Below are 7,229 nucleotides of genomic sequence, written 5' to 3'. Positions count from 1 at the left end.
TCCCCAGTCTTATGCATGCAAACACACACACACACACACAGCAAGAGGAGAATCCTGAAAAACAAACCTCTTGACAAAGAGCAATCATGTTCTGTTCTTTATGTATTTATAGGCAACGTACTGAATAGCTAAATAAATATGATCCCAGTACTCACTGGCAGAATTTGTTACTGCTCATCCCACAGTAGCCCCCACCATCTGCTCTGTTCAATTTAATCACTCTTCAGCATTAGCTCTATTGCAAAGTAATGATCATTCAGGGTATTCAAATAGTTCTTACTATTAAGATGGCCATGGTAGGTTCTTGTAGGCGAAAGCGTTTCATTTGCTTAGAATACAGCCATTTGTTTTGTAATGTTGCCTAACACCTCAAAAATGAATTTAACTGTCAAGGAGCCAAAGCTACACAACTTTAATGACAACTGTCTGCCGAAAGTTTGGAGCAATGAAATCAACTCTCCCTTTAAGTTTGTACCACTTTTAGAGAGAGACAGTACATAAGATGTTGTTTTGCTGGTACATGACTGCGACCAAATTGAATAAAATTGTACAGAACACAGTCACACAAAAGATAAGATCAATCCTTTTCAGTTAATCTTTTATGTTGCAAAGGTAATTTGTTGGAAGCCTACAGAGATTGAAGCTCAGTGACTGCTAAAGTTTTTTTTTAAAAAAATCTCTGCTGCAGTTGATATTATTATTATTATTATTATTTTACAATGCAGCCTTGTAAATAAGCATGCTGAAGTTGCTAGCCGATTAAACATTGTGCTAGTCTGCCCATACATAGCCGTGTTGCTCATTTGTAGCATGTCAGTGACCTTGAAGGGGGGGGGGGGACAGCTTGAGAGAGATGGAGAGTTCTTCTTTAATTTTAAAAGTTTCATACTTGGTAGAAGTGACTGAACTGGTGGTGGTTTACTTATAAGTCAGTCATAATGGAATTTTATGGTGTTTTAGCTTAGTTGTACATTTTCTTTCGAATGTGTATGGAAAAGAGAGGTATACATACTTTAAATAAATATTGCTAAATAATTACACCCCCCCCCCTTTTGCAACACAGCAGATTTAATACAACGGCTGCACGAGCTATTTTCATAGTCTCACCAGCTATTCAAAAGAGCAAATTAGAGACAATAATCCATTTTTCAGCATAAAGGAGACACCTAGTGGACATTTTTTAAAAAAGCAGAGTTGCCTTCTCTTCTAATACTGTAGTGCAGGGGCTACTGAAAGTGGATCTTGAGAGGTTTCTTACACCTTTTTCTTTGAAGAGTCTTTTTTTTTTTTTTTAGAACATCTGAAAAGGGCACGAGATGTGAAATACTGAGTATTCTGATTATTTGAAATTAATTGTTGTGAGAAGTTGTTCGCTGCTCTAAGTGTTCAGGCTCTGATCAGTTAAAAATGTAAACCAACATAAATAAATGAGATTAATGTGCAAAGGTAATCTCAGAATTCACTCTCTGTGTAGGATTTCTCCATGCAATCTGACTGAATAGTACCAGACGACACGTAGATTGTTTATACACAGAGCCTTTCCACAAATAGCTTATACATGTATAAGCTTTATGTTTGGAGGGCAAGAAGAGGTTTTCTGTCATGATCCTGATTCCCTTCCATTTACTGAGTCTATATAATTAATACACAGTGTCTGTGGGAGAAGCTTCAGAATTGCTCACAGCTTCCCTTTAAGGCAGGGGTCACTCATGCTGCAGTTACAGTGCTGTGGCAGGAAAAATGTGGCTCGCATCTCTAGTGGGTCTGCGACAGACACGAGTTTTGGAGCAAGAGCTTTCTATTTCAGATCCTTACAGTGAAACCCTAAGGATAATTACTCAGAAGGACAATGCACTATTATGTTCTATGGAGCTTACTTACTTCCAGGAGTGTGTGCATTGGATTGAACCACTTACCTGGGAGAAAATCCCATTGAAGCATACTTCTGAGTAAACATACTGTTAGGAAGGTTGCACACCACCCTTAATCTCTGCCAAGGGGGTAGCCAAATTCCTGGGGGTTCCAGGAGATCACCCACTGTTGTGTTTCTGTTGGAAAAGTCAAGACACAGTGGAGGCTAGTGTCTTTTAAGAAATATGGTTCATTTTGTACCTTCAATGGATGGGGTGCAGAACATTATATCCCAAGAGTGTTTCTCCTTGCCCCTCTTATAGCTTCAGCAAGGCTGGGTCCAAAGAAGTGGCCAGTCATGGCTCCCAATTTCTCAGTGCAACCTCCTCCAGCCAGTGCCAAGATGGTTTTGCATATTTCCTCCTTCTTTCCGGAATACCTTTAGATTTCAAAAAGGACAAATTTTCCTGTGACATCACGCACACACACACCACCTCCTGGTTGGGGAGGGGGACAGTTCTTTTCCATTGCCAATGACCTTTAATGGCTAAGTACTGGTTCCCCATTGTTCCTTAATAGCTCACTTGCTAATTGTCTGGCACAGTTCTGCAGCTTCTATTTTCGCCTCATATCACAAATATTATGTAAATACTAGTGTTTATTAATTTCTACTGTTCACTAACAGACTCTGGTACTCTAGATCTATGACACTATCAAACCAGCTTTCAAGCCTCTGCCAACTTCCCTGATGCAGCTTACTGGCAATCGTAATAGCCAGAAGGTAGGCAACCCCAGCCTTCATTTGGATGCAAAATTGCACTTTCATATATCACTTGCATACCAAAAATGATTTAAAACATGAGCGGCTTCTGCCTCACACTGTGGAAATAGGACTTGGATAGAATGAAAATGCATTGATCTAGGGAAGAAAGAGGTCGTTTTCAGCCTGAAATACACTACACAGTTATCATCCTGCGTGTTACTGAAATCTCTGAGACAATTACCTTAAGCTTCTGAACCAAAGGATTTATTAGCACACCACACTGGCTTGAACATGAAGCAGCTCATAATGACGGGGGCGATAACTATGGTTAGCTTTCAAAGCAGGACTGCTCTGTTCTGAGAACCTCTGCTACACTCTCAGGAGCTCAGCCACTGGGAACAGATAGATTTCTCTGAGAATGAAAGCAAAGCTTTCCAAAGAAGTAATGCCGTTCACTGAAATCTGTCCTTGTAAGTCTAATTTTCATATGGCTTTAATGCTAACCTTGATTGTGTTGCTTTTTACACTCATTTCTATTTAGAATCCACTATCGTGGCTGGCTTTGCCCCAAAGGCCAAGTTCAGCATGGAGGCTGCTCAGCTCTTAATCATCTGACATCACCTAACAATGTTAGGTGACCAGCTTTTTTTTTTAGTGCAAACCCACCTAGTGTGGGTTGTCATGGCTTCAATGTGCCTCACACAATTCTGTGCAAGAACCAATGATCAACTGATCTCGCAGAAAGCAGTGAGCAGCATTTTGAAGTCCTAACTACCAACTGATTGTCAGTGTGTACAGAAAGCCTTGTGCAGTGCTTTAAAGCCTCACCGATGACCAGCTGATTAACATGGTTTCAGAGTGCTGTGCATAGCATGGGGATTTGCAGATGCCACCAATCAGATGACCAACTTTTCAATAGACAAATAGTTGCTATTGCACTATTTGCACTATCAGGTCTTGTGAGCTTCCTAAAGGCCCCTGGTTGGGTCCTATGACAGGATGCTGAACTAGATGGTACTTTAGCCTAATCCAGTAGGACTCTTCTTACATTTTTAAAAGCCATATGTTGCCCCCCAAAAGCAGCCAACAATATGAGGAGGCTATTTTGAAGAGGGTATGGACTGAGGATAGGATAGTGACCAAGAACCCACAGTTCCTTAGTATAAACATAACAAAAATGGGAGGCTAATGAGGTTCTCCAAAAACGAGCTATGACTAACAAACAATTTCATTTTTCACTTCCTGCTAGTATGACTGCTCCAAAATGAACTAAGATTGTCAGCTGAGAACACTGTCCTTCAAGTCTCACTTCAACCAGAAAAGTCACCAAGGTCACATCCACAGCATACATTTAATGCACATTTGAAGGACATCACTTCCCTCAGATAATCCTGGGAATTGTAGCTTGTGTGTTAAATCATGTGCTTGGAATCTAGTGCTCTCCAGATTTTCTGGATGCGAACTCTCAACATCCCTGACTGTGGCTGATGGGAGTTGGCTCCAACAACAGCTGGCCACAGGTTCTCCATCCCAACACGAGGTGATATCATCATCATCATCTAGACAGCTGAGGCATGTTCTTCCTTCTACCAAAATAGATGCTCAGGACAGCTGCTGGAGTGATGCACAGGTGTCAGAATGCATGGGAACACTGTGTTGGTAGAGAAACTAGGAAGTTTATTTGCATGACCAGGATGAACATATGTGGAGGTGAATCAGGGGACAGGAACAGGGAGAATGACAGGGATGAATGTGGAGGTGGAGGTATATTCACAGCCTGTTCTTTTCTTCCCACAGACAGACCTTGCAAGCTGTGAAGATATCGATCAAAATGTAAACATGCTCGCTATGGTGTGGGGATTCAAATGACGGCCAAAATTAATGGAGTAAAAATGTTCTAGCAAAAAACAAATAGAACTGCCAGCAAACCCTTTCAGTGCTTACTACAAAGTCTGCTCTGAAAAAATGTGTGCCTTGCCATGGAAGGTGTGGCAGTTCTACACGGTTGCAGGTGAATCCCACTGAGGGTGTGCAACATGGCACAGTTGAGAAAATGTGTCAAAATATCCGTTGTACTGTTTGCACATAATCAGACCCCAATCAAGGTGATGAGGGAGAAGCTACATGTGACTTCTGTTCTTCTTCAAATTCCCAGCATGGGAGCCTGATCCAGATCATGGGTACGGAGCATTTTAATGTTCACTGGACTTTCTTTTCTTTTTTGGTAATCACCACCATCATTTTATTTGTATGCCGCCTTTCCACAGTTAAAACAATGCTCAAGACGTCTTACAATACGAAAAGATTTGCATAATTAAAAACATAGCAAAGTGGCCATAAAAATAAATAAAACACATTAAAAACTACATAACCAAACTGAACAATTTCCACATAAAAACGACGATACAAAAAGTTAATATCAGTTAATATCAGTAACAACAGCAAAATCTCCCAATGAAACTTTCCCCCCAATACCCCTGTCCATGCTGGGCAACAGCCTCAGCAGCAGCCCTTATGAGGCCAGTCAGGCCCTGCCCTAGGCCAGGTGGAAAGAAGCAGGAACGGGACCCTCAGGCTCTCGGCAGGGGAGATGCAAACTGCAAATATGGGTCTCCCCCTTCCTCCACAAAAATATCTATTATCCTACTCTCCCCCCTCCCAAAAAGAGGTTGGGGTAGTGTTCTCCTCACCCGTTATCTTCACAACGACCCTGTGGACACTGGCGGAGGAAGGGGGTGCGGTGGGTGCGGTCCGCCCCAGGTGTCATCCCTGAGGGAGGGTGATATCGCCGCCCCAACCCCCAGGACGCTCACCGCTCACCACGGTTGGCTAGCCCCGACCTCTGCCTGTGGGGTAAAATGGACTAAGTGATAATGACTGACCTAAAGTTACTCAACAGATTTGCTAGCTGTGAGGATGTGTTGTCACATAATCCAGCCAATGAGCTCATTTTACTAAAACTCAGATAGGGGGAACCGTTTAAGACTTTTATTTTTACTCCCAGTTGTTGTTGTCTTTGTGCCCGGTTTAGTAATGAATATCACATATCTGCTTTATGTTCAAATGTACTTTGGGGGCCAAAAGAGGGAATACTGGGATATGATGGCATAACTGTTGATAGGTTTCTTGACAAGAGGTTCATTTGGAGCTCAAGTGAAACAGATGGATGCATCACAGTTTCTTCTTAAGGATCACTGCTATTTTGGAACGGTATAATGAGCCATACTGCTACATAACCTAGGGGCCCATATTGAAACTCTGTCTAGAGTTTCCTAGAGTTCTGTTTCTGTAATAATAATAGTAAGTTCAGTTCTGCTCAAAGTAGAGCTCACTTTCAAAATTGCAGTGCTACTAATTTGGAAGAAATATACGTAAAAGGTAAAGGTAAAGGACCCCTGGACGGTTAAGTCCAGTCGAATTTGATTATGGGGTGCATCACTCATCTCCGCTTTCGGGCTGAGAGAGCATATAAAATGCCTGGCAGTTGTATCTAAAGCTAGCAAAGTTCATGGCACTTTCATTCATCCAGGAACAACTGTAATTTTCCCCCAGCTCTGTAGTGATTAATATTCTGTATTCCCATGCTAGCTTTCACCTTGTTATATTTCAGCCATTTTGTGTCAAACCAACGTACTGTATACCTATCAAATTCTGCTTTAATTGTATTGGCTTTCCCCCAAGAGTAATGGGAAATGTAGTGTGTGTGTGTGTGTGTGTGTGTGTGTGTGTGTGTGTGACCGTGACCTCATTGTGTTTAAGCCGCTAACGCGTACATACCCTCAGTTAAGTGTTTTGCAAGAAAATAGATATCTGACTGCTACTTGCATTTCCGAGAAAGCAATCATACATTCAGACTGCAGTCAACTGCATAGAATTATACTCAACGAATATAAAACTTTGTTGCTAAGTCAGCATTCATGACATTAATTTATGGAAAAATTGGCAATATGCATAAAGCAATCTTTTCGATTTTTGTAGAGGTAAGCAATAATTTTGCAAAGTTCTCTTAATCTTTTATAATTTATATAAAACATTTAGTGAAATATATCCAACTGACTACTTACATAATGACTTGATTGGGTTTCATCTGGATAAAACCTTCTCAGGAAAAAGTGTTAAGATTTTGCTGGCCTAATATTACATTCCTTGCTGCAAATGTAAATCAAGTCTATTCAACAGACAATGGGTGACATCCAATGATGTCTGTTCGCTTGTTCAGCAGAAATCCATGTGTGCAGGAGACTTCCAGCTTGTCTTCTCCCCCATCCAGCCACTTGCATGTCCTCAGAGCAGATTTGTGGGGCACACGGGAGTTCCCATATACCAGCAAACCATCATATTAACTAGGGGTTAGCTCATCTTTGGTCCTTCAGATGTTGTTTGACTCCAGCTGCCATCAGACTCAGCCACCATAGCAAATAGCCAGGGATGAGACAGCCATTGACAACATCTGGAGGGCCAAAGTCTTCCCACCTCTGCTTTAGTTGGTCTTGTGCATTACTGACTTACCGTATTTTTTGCTCTATAAGACTCACTTTTTCCCTCCTAAAAAGTAAAGGGAAATGTGTGTGCGTCTTATGGAGCGAATGCAGGCTGCGCAGCTATCCCAGAAGCC

The sequence above is a fragment of the Podarcis filfolensis genome (assembly GCF_964270895.1).
Source record: "Podarcis filfolensis genome assembly, chromosome: 5".
Taxonomy (NCBI): domain Eukaryota; kingdom Metazoa; phylum Chordata; class Lepidosauria; order Squamata; family Lacertidae; genus Podarcis; species Podarcis filfolensis.
Note: the sequence above shows the minus strand (reverse complement) of the source record.